The sequence below is a fragment of the Salmo salar genome, chromosome ssa04 (assembly GCF_905237065.1).
Source record: "Salmo salar chromosome ssa04, Ssal_v3.1, whole genome shotgun sequence".
Classification (NCBI taxonomy): Eukaryota; Metazoa; Chordata; class Actinopteri; order Salmoniformes; family Salmonidae; genus Salmo; species Salmo salar.
In genome coordinates, this window is record NC_059445.1 from 37,372,015 (window position 1) to 37,385,059 (window position 13,045).

Here is a 13,045-nt window from a genome sequence, read left to right on the forward strand (position 1 = left end):
GGATAATTTTAATATGTGGATCATTTGTGGATCATTTGAATGTGTATCGTGAATACTTCTACCAGCATGGTTGTGCGTATATAGCGGTTGCTCATTGAGGAAAGGGTGTAAAGTAATTTACCCCCAGTCTCTCATGTGGGTTTGTTTTTTTTGTTAAATTATCTGATCGGATTTCGGTAATCAGATAGGATTAAATGTTAGAATTGGGTTTTTACAACTTAAAAAAAAATATAGTATTATAAGGATTTGGTAACCCAATCTGACCTTTAAACAGGATTATATGTTGTTGCGTTTTTCAAAACTCAAAGAATGTGATTAGGAAAATGTTGATGCGAAAATCTGGATTATTTTGATCCCACTGGAAGGGTGGATTCAGGGTGGATTTAGAAAGGTGAAAGGCCCTAAAACCAATACATATTAATGTATGTAAGGTGAGGAGTTTAAAGAAGTTCTTACATCTGAAAACCAAAGGTTAATTATGTTATACTGCGGTATAGGTAGGCTATATGGTCAGTTATTTTGAGAAGTGTCTAGTAAATGCAAGTATGTGGGTTCTATAATTATTTTATCCTTGGGACATCCATACCCCGTTGAAGTTGACATTTTAAATTCTTAAGTAAAGGTTAGGGTTATGGCTAGGCTAAGGATTTAGGGTAGGGATGTCCCAAGGACCCCGGATAGCACTAACCATACATTTATTCATGTAGTTTAGTCATCTCTGTTTCCCTATGACAAAGTAGCCTATCACAACATGTCCAGTAGATGGCAAAGTGTAGGCCTGTTCAATGCACTGAAAATCCAGATTCTGTGATCTTGATATTGTGGTATCTAGATCAGAAGGATCCTATCTGATTATTTCCTGAAAAGAATGGCTAAAAAACAGCTAGATCGATCTGATCCTGAATAGCAAAAAAGACGATTACAAATACGGATCATTCTGATCCAGATAAAAAGTTTTGAAAAACTGGGCCATGACCGTGATGATTAGCAGGAGCGGTAGAGATACTCTCAATGATCGGTCGGTTATGAGAAGCCAACAGACATTTACTCTTGAGGTGCTGACTTGTTGCACCCTCGACAACCACTGTGATTATTATTATTTGACCATGCTGGTCATTTATGAACATTTGAACATCTTGGCCATGTTCTGTTATAATCTCCACCCGGCACAGCCAGAAGAGGACTGGCCACCCCTCATAGCCTGGTGCCTCTCTAGGTTTCTTCCTAGGTTTTGGCCTTTCTAGGGAGTTTTTCCTAGCCACCGTGCTTCTACACCTGCATTGCTTGCTGTTTGGGTTTAGGCTGGGTTTCTGTACAGCACTTTGAGATATCAGCTGATGTAAGAAGGGCTATATAAATCAATTTGATTTGATTAACAGCATGGCCTGAGCAGAGGTCAAAGATACTACTATTTATCTGTAAAACCATAAGAATAACCAGGATTAGGGATTAACACATTTATGTATTTTAGTGATTTCATAAATGCATTATAGCAGGCACAGGTGTAAAGAGGTATGTTTCTGTTGAAGAGCAATGGATCAACTCTCTCAGAAGACTTCGGATCCCTGCCCCATTCGTGTCATAAGGCATCTATCTATATAGTATGAAACCCATGCCTTCAGAGAGAGAGGAGAGGCCGAGATGAAGCGAGTGAGAGAGAGAAGAGATAGAGATTATTGTAATTCTTATCCCATCGTGAATGTTCAGTGGAATGTGTAATTTTTGTAATTTTTAATTACAGCCTATATTCAACAAAACAACAATATAATATATATATATATAATATATATATAATATATATATATATATATATATATATATATATATATATATATATAAAATCCCAAACTAATGTTGCAATGAGCCTCATCATGCTAGGTAAAGCCCCGCCTTATCTCAGCTCACTGGTCACCATAGCAGCACCCACTCGTAGCACGCGTTCCAGCAGGTTTATCTCACTGGTCACCCCCAAAGCCAATTCCTCCTTTGGTCGTCTTTCCTTTCAGTTCTCTGCTGCCAATGACTGGAACGAACTGCAAAAATATCTGAAGCTGGAGACTCATATCTCCCTCACTAGCTTTAAGCACAAGCTGTCAGAGCAGCTCACAGATCACTGCACCTGTACATAGCCCATCTGTAAACAGCCTATCTATCTACCTACCTCATCCCCATACTGTATTTATTTATTTATCTTGCTCCTTTGCACCCCAATATCTCTACTTGCACATTCATCTTCTACACATCTACCATTCCAGTGTTTAATTGCTATATTGTAATTACTTCGCCACCATGGCCTATTTATTGCCTTAACTTAACTCATTTGCACTCACTGTATATTGACTTTTTGTTTTCTTTTGTTCTACTGTATTATTGACTGTATGTTTTGTTTATTCCATGTGTAACTTCTGTGTTGTTGTATGTGTCGAATTGCTATGCGTTATCTTGGCCAGGTCGCAGTTGCAAATGAGAACTTGTTCTCAACTAGCCTACCTGGTTAAATAAAGGTGAAATAAAAAAAATATTTAAAAAATCAGCTTGTTGACGTTTTGTTTTTAGGGGGGATCAGTCGAGGTATTGTTACGTCATCTAGCGACCATTCGCTACTCTCCGAGAAGGCGACCAGGGGTGTATTCATTGCGTATTGAAACGGAAACCGTTCACATTTTAAGAACCAAACAGAGCAAATGGAACAAAACGTTGCGGGGCCTACCTGCATTACTCCAATATATACTCTCGTTTTCGTTGCAAAGCATTTTCAGTTTGGAGGAAACGGGTTCTGTTGCAAAACGTTTAACAACAGATAAAAGGTTTTGCAACAGAATCGGCTTAATGAATACTCCCAAATAGAAGGAGTGAGGCGAGTCCGCTCGTGTTTCTCGCGCACCCTAGGAGTAGTCTAAATCTAAACCGGGACGCCCGAATTCTGGTAAAGCTACTGCCTAAAGCCGAACTTCAAATCCAGCTTTTAGACACCAAGGTTTGGTCGTGTCGATGAAACAATCAAGTGGGTAAGTTAAATGGGTTTGTGTAGTAAGCGTGCTGCAGGAAGCACACGCGTTCCCGGAGAACGCTACTGTACTTAACGTTAGCCTCTGAAAGTCTCCCCTTCTCCAAATTCGACTCTCGAATTTGGAGAAGCGGGGAGACAGCTATTGTAGCTACAACGACAGAGAAACGAGGACATCGTTAGTTAGATATGTGAGCCTTTTTAAATGGTTGTCTAAAATCGTAAATACGGTTGATCGCGACCTATATTTATAACAGTAAAACAAAGAGTATACAGTGATTTATTAACCTGGTAAACTGCAACGCTAATGCATGATGATAGCTAGGTTATCTGGTAACGTTAGCTTCACACTGATTCAGCTAGCCTGCTAACTAACTAACGTTAGTTCTGCTAGCCAGTTAAACCATGAGTTGAAAACAGCCAGCTATTTTCGGTGTACAGAATCAATCAAGCTAACTAACTAGCCAGGAAGGATAGCATTTAACGTTACAGCTTTTGTGTCCATGCACAGTTGCTGAGTGAATGTTTTTTTTTTTTCTCCAGAAGACTCACTTTGGTGATTAATATAAAACAACATAGTAACATGGATATCAATGTTGAATGCCTTTTATTATGCCAGTGCTTAAATGTAACCATTTAAGAACAGCAGTGATGGATCCTACTACTGCAATGCAATGCACACGTAAACAGCAACATGTCCTGTTTTGTCTATACTCGGCCCTAGCTAGCTAACGTTACTAGCTGACATGTTGCAAAATTGTGCGCACAGTTTGAGTGTTATAATAGAAGTGTAGCCAACTACAAATATTTTTATTTAACCTTTATTTAACTAGACAAGTCAGTTAAGAACAAATTCTTATTTACAATAACGTCATACCCCGGCCTAAACCGGCGACGCTTGGCCAATTGTGCGCCGCCCTATGGGACTCCCAATCACGGCTGGTTGTGATACAGCCTGGAATTGAACCAGGGTCTGTAGTGACGCTTCTAGCACTGAGTTGCAGTGTCTCAGACCGCTGCGCCACTCGGGAGCCCCATTTTCTTTGCACTCATATTCTCAGGATCTGCAAGATGTTTTTGCCTTGGTCACTCTCATGAAATTGTTTTAGCAGAGCAGTTCTGACCATATTGTGTTCCTTTTCTGTGAAAAGTCGATTACGTTTCTAGATTCAGGCATATGCCATTTCCTATAGCAATATGCTTTGCCTACTTCTTTCTGTTCCTGTTGGTCAGTTGTCAGATTGCTTTCTGCCAAACACTTTCAGGAGTGATCACTTCATTTGGCTGTATTTTGCAATGTTTTAAACCTTAGACCACACTTTATTGGGGAATAAAATAAACCTATGTTGTTTTTTGACATATAAACATCAAGAGGTTCCCTTTGCATAATACAGGTTCCCTTTTGCATACTTATGCATACAATGTGTTTTTCTTCATGCTGTGAGACAGATGTCAGTGTGCTGCTGACAGTTTAGCTTCCTCCGCTGTCCCTGTCCCCATACCAGGCTCGAACCAGTGATCCAATGCTCGCAGACACACGTGACCGCCATCCTTGACAACTTACCAACCGTTTTGAGCTATTATTCGATAGCTCCATCAGCGAGGGCTTATCATAAGTTACACTGCACATGCAACACAGAAAATGTTCCCTCACTGTCTCAGGTTAAGCTTTCCTTTATCATGGGATTGGACTCAGTCAACCTTGCAATCCTTGGACCTCTAGTCGAAACCTACCTCACCGAGCACTTGCTGTGCTACTCCACAGGGTGCTTCCCTCTCTCCTATAGTGGGTCACAGTCCACCACCAGCACTTAGGCAAATTAATCAGAATGTGCTCATAGCCCTATTTCTCCCCAGAATATTGCTTTCTACCCCCCCCTGGGAGATGGCTTAATTGTAGAGTGATGTTGATTTGGGCTACATAAATAAAATTGCAATGCATACATTTGGTTCTGATGTTACATAAGTCTACGCAGAAGGGTGTTGACATTACATTTATTAAAATCATGTTTACTTTAGGGTGCACCTGACCTGATTAGTTAGTGTCTTACATAATGGTGTTTATTCAGTTTGACTTTTTATTTGACAGATTTATCTAAATATACATTTTTTCAAACGGATCTCATTTAATCAATTTTATTTGTCATCTGCCTTCACTCATATCTCATGCCATAACATTAGACAATGGTACTGTTCATTCACAAATATTATGTTATTGTAAACCACTATGTGGAATTGGTATTTTACTGCATTCAACAGATGTTGGTTTCCAGTTTTTGCATTAGCCTATGCTCTGACTCTCCTAAAACCCAAACCTCACCCTCTGCCCTCCCAAGTCAATGATGTATGCTCCCCTCTCACAAGGCACTTTGTTTGCCTGACATGAATCACTGACATTAATTAATTGCTCGTCTGTGATGAAACACATCATTGTATGGAGAGAGTTCCTTCGCTCTGCCAACTTTCTGCCTCTAGACTTCACTGTGATGTTAGGTTGGTGAACACGTGCTGCTGGATGTTACAGGCCTGTAGTTGATTGGCCACAGTCATTGTACAGTAGTTAAAGTGCCCCACTAATGATGTGCTCATACCTTTTCATCATGGTTACCAGGACTCATAGGCTACACTAGTTTTTCCATTTTTATCCAGGGCGAATGAAGATCGAAAATATCATTCATCTATTTCACTTATTGAGTTTAACCACGGAAACGCTTCACCTATGTGATGGATTGTAATGGATAGTAAATAATATCCAAGACTCTCTCCTAAAGCCACCATTAGTGATTTAAAAAAATATATTATTTATTTTATTTTTTGGCCGTAAGCATTTACGTTTTGTCCTATCTTGTGGCGGTATAATCTGTGTAATGGACCTTTAGCAAAATGAAGACCAGATGTTTTTACACTATAATCTTTTAATATGTTTTATGGCCCGGACTGTAGATTTTAGTGTACTTGAGAATTATACCTCGGCTTTGAAATGCTCTTAAAAAGCCCACTTTTTGTAGGTATGATCAAGATCATCCTCCACCAATGCAATATCCATTAGTATATTCCATTAAACTGTTACCATAGATGGTTACGTAGTGGTGTACTGCAGATTGATGTGCCCCTCAGATTAATGGCATGCAGTCCCTGCTCCCGTGATCTGTCAGTGTCCGGTTGCAATATTGGTCAACTGAGTTCTAATGTATCCCTAATTGATGGCGAAACAATCTACTTAAAGGTGCAATATGCAGAAATGCTCCGCCATTTCCTGGTTGCAAAAATTCAAATAGTTCACCTATTTTCAGTTTACGACAAAAGAAGCTATGTATAGTGTAGAGAATCATTGATATACAAAACCGAAAGTAAAAGACGCGGAAAAACGGAACTTTCTAATGGGAGCCATAGAAACAGAGCATAGAACAAATCTGCCACTTCTTAGACTTGCTTCCAATGAGTGACATCTATAACACACATTTCTTTGTTACATTTTGCAGCTTTAAAGAACCCCTGAGGCTGTGAAGCATGACCTGGGTTGCTCATCAAGGCATCTATTGTTTGATCGTGCAGTAATATTACAAATTATTGGAACGTATGGTGAATACAAGTTAAGTACCTCCTCGCCCCTTCAGATTGGCTCTGTAGAACAATAGGCTATTTGCATCAGGGTGTGTTCTACATGGTCCATGATTGAGTAAAAGTAGTAGCGGTAAGATGATGTACTCTAGTCATGATATTCCACTATTGGGTCTGTAGGCCAAACTATATTTGTACACGTGCAATACTCATTGCCGCTTAACTCAATTCCATACATTCTGGCAGTATGCTTCCTTCCAAAACAATTTACCAAAACAGTTAAATGGCTACTAACTTAACCACATAACTGCCACTTGTGATGAGTGGTGGTCAGGAGGAGGGTTGGTTGTCCCCGTCTGTGGCTGTTGGTAACCAGAAGTAAAGGAACCGGACCACATAATGCCTATGGCCCTGTGTGCCTGTCACTGGTCCTCTCCCCAGTCCCCATGCTGCCAGCCAGCCAGTGCCTCTCTCCTCTAGCTCTCATTCTGTTCGACACGGAGGAAAGAGTAATTAATCTCCAGGAGGAGCGTGCCAAATCTAGGGACTGCATAACAATTTGTCTTCTTCGCAGGGGCACTGCCAAGTTCTGCCTGGCCCAGTATCTCCCTCCACCCTCCCTGCTGGAACCGACACTGAGCAAGCTGTCACTTTGCCTCTCTGTCAACACAGGGATATTTGTGTTCAACTCACCCAAGTATCAACTCCTTCTCATTCGCGGTAGAATACATCAGCAGCTGGCCTCTTATCTCTTGGCACAGCGAGCCGCTTAACTTCATTAATAAGGTGCATGTGTTGTTCTGGAAGTGTGTGTGGGGTCAAAGTTCAGACAGTGAAGGATAACGATATGATGTCTAACTGCTCTGAAGTAAGGCACAGGGCAAATGATAGGCCTAGTTTGCCACAGTTTGCTTTCAGTTCGATAAAGGCCTAGCCCCCCCATCTGTTGTAAAACCTTCCAAGTCAGACATACTGTATGCAAAGTCCTGGTTCTGTGTTTGTCTGCGCGTGTACACGAGCCAACTAGCTGATTCTCTGTAATGACTGGGATTACTCTGTTGATCCATCATCTTAACCCAATGATTATCCAGGGGTCCTTGCTACTATTGTAAACCACACTAATGTAATTTGTTTGACAGAGATCAGTTCCTTAGGTTTACACTACTGGATTCTTTTGACTGGTTAAAATGGAATGAAAATTGATTGAGAGTAGCGTGATAGAACAGTGGGGACTCGCTGTCTGCTTGCATGTTTAGAATGCAGTTCATGGTATTATGACAAAGAGGGACACTAAATGCTCTAAGAATGTGCTACTGTTTGGTACTCATGAGTCACTTATTCGTCTGTGGAGACTACAGTTAATGAAGTTTGTTGGCAGTATGGTTCTGCTCTTTTATCCAACGGTGTTTGTGCCTGTCTGTCTTCTGATTTAGTCCTGTTCGACCCGGCAGAGCGTCAGGCATGCAGGTCCAGATTGATTTCATGAGAATAGATCAGAGAAGATTCTCACCAACAAATCTGCGTGCCGAGTTAGATCTGGCTGAAAGATGTCTGTACATTTCCTGACAGATGGGCAGCATTTGGTAAAACATCCAATCATCCCCCCCCCCTCATATCCACATTGCCATTGTTGTTGTCACAGCTGATGTGAACAGCGTTGTTGACTAAGTAAAGTGCCTCTGACACATGAGCCACCATGTTTCAGTGTGTGCCAAATTAGCACAGCTAGGCTAGATGGGCTGCTGTTTACTCAATTGGCCATTGGCAGCTTGCACACAGTTACAACAACAATGCTCTCATAAACACACTATGTTCAATGCATGCTCTCTCAATACCAATGTACATTTTCACACTGTAAGGCTTATTAAATGGAAATAGCAACAACAGATACTGGCATGTCAATAGCAACCACTGGTATTTACCAGCATGTCAAATCCGCTGATCTGATCATTGTGGTCTAAAATGCACATGTTAGTGTCATGGTCATTGCCCAAGCCAGCAGTGAAAATGTCACAGGAATAATGCTGAGTATGATGTTAATCTGAGTATGATCCGATAATCCAGTGGGCATGAGCCTTGCAGCTCGACCACTGCAGGTGGTTGTATTAGCCCTGCATCTGTAATCACATGGATCCAGATAAACACATCTCCACGCAGCCAGCGTGAATTACACGTCTTTGACTCTGTAAATGTCGCAATACACACAGTGGCATACAATCCCCCAGGTATCAGACTGCCATTCTTTTCATTTTCAGTCAGCCGTGATACAGTAGGACATCTGCTGCTTGTTAATTTACCCCGAAGTGAGATTGGCATGATGGTACCAGTCTGCAGTAGAGCTTTGCGATGTATTTTCTGATCCAAAATGGTGTAGCAGTCGGACGTGTGTGTTTGTCTTATCCTGTGTAAATAGCTGGTCTTCTTCATGTATATCTTAATCTCACTTTCTATCTACGAACTAAATATACTTTTCTGCAACCCGCTTCACCCAATGTGGTACGGATCTGCTATTTTTATTCCTTATAACTGGAACTTCCATCAGGAGCTAGCCGGCTAACTACCTACGTTGTTAGCCACGGATAGCGGTCTTCACCTTTTTCTCGGTCACCAGCCAGCCTTAGCTCAGACAATACCTGCCAGTCTGCACAGCGCGATATCAACCCAGAGCATATCGGGCTGCTTCTCTCTACCACATCACCGAATTCCTGCTGATCTGGATCGTTACACCGGATCATCGCAGCTAGCTAGCTGCAAACGAGTGGCTACTGTTAGCTAACGCCTCTGTCCCGAAGCAAACACCAGCTAGCCCCATATACCACCTAATTCTAGGGCTACAATACCTCCTGTGCCAATTGGCCTGGACCCTTTATTGTTGACACGGCACCCCGCCGATCCATCACGACTGGACTGCCGACGTGATCGCCCGATGTGGTTTCAACAGTCTATTCTGTTACGATGTCGCCGAAGAACCTTCTACTAGCCTTGGCCCGCTAACTTTTCTGAACGCTGTGTCCCCTGCTCGTCAGCGTAGTAGTGACTACCGAACGGCACATTGACTCACCTATTGCTGCTCTTTTGACCCTATGATCACTTGGTTACACAAGTGCCCCCTGGACTATTTCAATAACACGGTACCTAATTTTGTTTACATGTCGGCCCCAGCCTCGAACTCAGGTCCTGTATGTACCCAACTGACCCGCTCTGCCCATTCATCGCCATTTACCCGTTATTGTCTTAGCTCTCCTGATCAACACCTGTGATTTGCTTTATGCCTCTCTCTAATGTCAATATGTCTTGTCTACTGCTGTCTTGGCTAGTTGTCATTGTTTTATTTAACTGTAGAGCCCTCAGTCCCGCTCAACATGCCTTAGGTCTTTTTGTCCCACCCCACACACATGCGGAGACCTCACCTGGATTAACTGGTGCCTCCAGAGACAAAACCTCTCAACGCCTAGGTTTACCTCCACTGTACTAACATCCAACATTATGCCCTGAATCTACTCTACCACGCCCAGAAATCTGCTTCTTTTATTCTGTTCCCAAAGCAATAGACGACCAGTTCTCATAGCCTTTAGCCGTACCCTTATCCTACTCATCCTCTGGTGATGTAAAGGTTAACCCATGCCCTGTAGCCCCCAGTTCCACTCCTATTCCCCAGGCGCTATCATTTGTTCTGTAACCATAAAAGCCTTGGTTTCATGCATGTTAACATTAGAAGCCTCCTCCCTAAGTTTGTTTTATTCACTGCTTTAGCGCACACTGCCAACCTGGATGTCCTAGCCGTGTCTGAATCCTGGCTTAGGAAGAACACCAAAAATCCTGAAATTTCCAGCCCTAACTATAACATTTTCCGACAAGATAGAACTGCCAAAGGGGGCGGAGTTGCAATCTACTGCAGAAATGGCCTGCAGAGTTCTGTCATACTATCCAGGTCTGTGCCCAAACAATTTGAGCTTATACTTCTAAATCCACCTTTCCAGAAACAACTCTCTCACCGTTGCTGTTTGTTCTAGACCCCCCTCAGCCCCCAGCTGTGCCCTGGACACCATATGTGAATTTATCTTCAGAGTTCATACTGTTAGGTGACCTAAACTGGGACATGCACCCCGGCCGTCCTACAATCTAAGCTAGATGCCCTCAATCTCACACAAGTTATCAAGGAAACTACCAGGTACAACCCTAAATCTGTAAACGTGGGCACCCTCATAGATATCATCCTGAACAACCTGCCCTCTAAATACACCTCTGCTGTCTTCAACTAGGATCTCAGCAATCACTGCCTCATTGCCTGCGTCCGTAATGGGTCCGCGGTCAAACGACCACACCTCGTCACTGTCAAACACTCCCTAAAACACTTCTGCGAGCAGGCCTTTCTTATCGACCTGGCCCGGGTATCCTGGAAGGATATTGACCTCATCCCATCAGTAGAGGATGTCTGGTTATTCTTTAAAAGTGCTTTCCTCACCATCTTAAATAACCATGCCCCATTAAAAAAATAGAAAAGAAAAAAAAAGAACTAAGAACAGATATAGCCCTTGGTTCACTCCAGACTTGACTGCCCTTGACCATCACGAAAACATATTGTTGCGTACTGCATTCGCATCGAATAGCCTCCGTGATATGCAACTTTTCAGGGAAGTTAAGAACCAATATACACAGTCATTTAGGAAAGCAAAGGCTAGCTTTTTCAAACACAAATTTGCATTCTGTAGCACATACTCCAACAAGTTCTGGGACACTGTAAAGTTCATGGAGAACCTCCTCACAGCTGCCCACTGCACTGAGGCTAGGAAACACTGTCACCTCCGATAAATCCACGATAATTGAACATTTCAATAAGCATTTCTCTACGGCTGGCCATGCTTTCCACCTGGCTACCCCTACCCCGGTCAACTGCCCGGCACCCTCCACAGCAACCCGCCAAAGCCCCCACCATTTCTCCTTCACCCAAATCCAGATAGCTGATGTTCTGAAAGAGCTGCAAAATCTGGAACCCTACAAATCAGCTGGGCTAGACAATCTGGACCCTTTCTTTCTAAAATTATCCACCACAATTGTTGCAACCCCTATTACTAGCCTGTTCAACCTCTTTCGTATCGTCTGAGATCCCTAAAGATTGGAAAGCTGCTGCGGTCGTCCCCCTCTTCAAAGGGGGAGACACTCTAGACCCAAACTGATACACACCTATATCCATCCTGCCCTGCCCTTCTAAAGTCTTTGAAAGCCAACAAACGGATCACCGACCATTTTGAATCCCACCGTACCTTCTCCACTATGGAATCTGGTTTCCGAGCCGGTGGGTGCACCTCAGCCACACTTAATGTCCTAAACGATATAACTGCCATCAATTTTAAAATACTGTGCAGCCATCTTCATCGACCCGGCCAAGGCTTTCGACTGTCAATCACCGCATTCTTATCGGCAGACTCAACAGCCTTGGTTTCTCAAATGACTGCCTCGCCTGGTTCACCAACTACTTCTGAGTTCAGTGTGTCAAATCGGAGGGCCTGTTGTCCGGACCTCTGGCTGTCTCTATGGTGGTGCCACAGGGTTCAATTCTCGGGCCGACTCTTCTCTGTATACATCAATGATGTCGCTCTTGCTGCTGGTGCTTCTCTGATCCACCTCTATGCAGACGACACCATTCTGTGTACTTCTGGCCCTTCTTTGGAGACTGTTAACTACCCTCCAGACGAGCTTCAATGCCATACAACTCTCCTTCCGTGCTTCCAACTGCTCTTAAATGTAAGTAAATCTAAGTGCATGCTCTTCAACCGATCGCTTCCCACACCGTCTAACATCACTACTCTGGATGGTTCTGACTTAGAATATATGGACAACTACAAATACCTAGGTGTCTGGTTAGACTGTAAACTCTCCTTCCAGACTCAGATCAAACATCTCCAATCAATCCAAAGTTAAATCTAGAATCGGCTTCCTATTTCGCCACAAAGCATCCTTCACTCATGCTGCCAAACATACCCTTCTAAAACTGACCATCCTACCGATCCTTGACTTTGGTGACGTCGTTTACAAAATAGCCTCCAACACTCTACTCAGCAAATTGGATGCAGTCGATCAGTGTCATCCATTTTGTCACCAAAGCCCCATATACTACCCACCACTGCGACCTGTACGCTCTCGTTGGCTGGCCCTCGCTTCATATTCATCGCCAAACCCACTGGCTCCTGGTCATCTATAAGTCTATGCTAGGTAAAGCCCTGCCTTATCTCAGCTCACTGGTCACCTTAGCAGCACCCATCCGTAGCATGCGCTCCAGCAGGTATATTTCACTGGTCATCCCCAAAGCCAACTCCTCCTTTGGCCGCCTTTCCTTCCAGTTCTCTGCTGCCAATGACTGGAACGAATTGCAAAAGAAAATATCACTAAAGTTGGAGACTTACATCTCCCTCACTAACTTTATGCATCAGCAGTCAGAGCAGCTTACCGATCATTGCACCTGTACACAGCCTATCT

At 43.0% G+C, this 13,045-nt stretch overlaps 1 protein-coding gene across 1 annotated transcript in view; it reads left to right on the top strand.

The window, feature by feature from the left end:
- The first annotated feature begins 2,643 nt into the window (after nucleotides 1-2,643).
- Nucleotides 2,644-13,045, top strand: part of LOC106602927 (bifunctional heparan sulfate N-deacetylase/N-sulfotransferase 1) — a 112,549-nt gene continuing 102,147 nt past the window's right edge. Inside the window, exon 1 of the mRNA XM_014195941.2 lies at nucleotides 2,644-3,008. The gene's annotated coding sequence lies outside the window, so the exon portion shown is untranslated. The remainder of the gene's footprint in view (nucleotides 3,009-13,045) is intronic.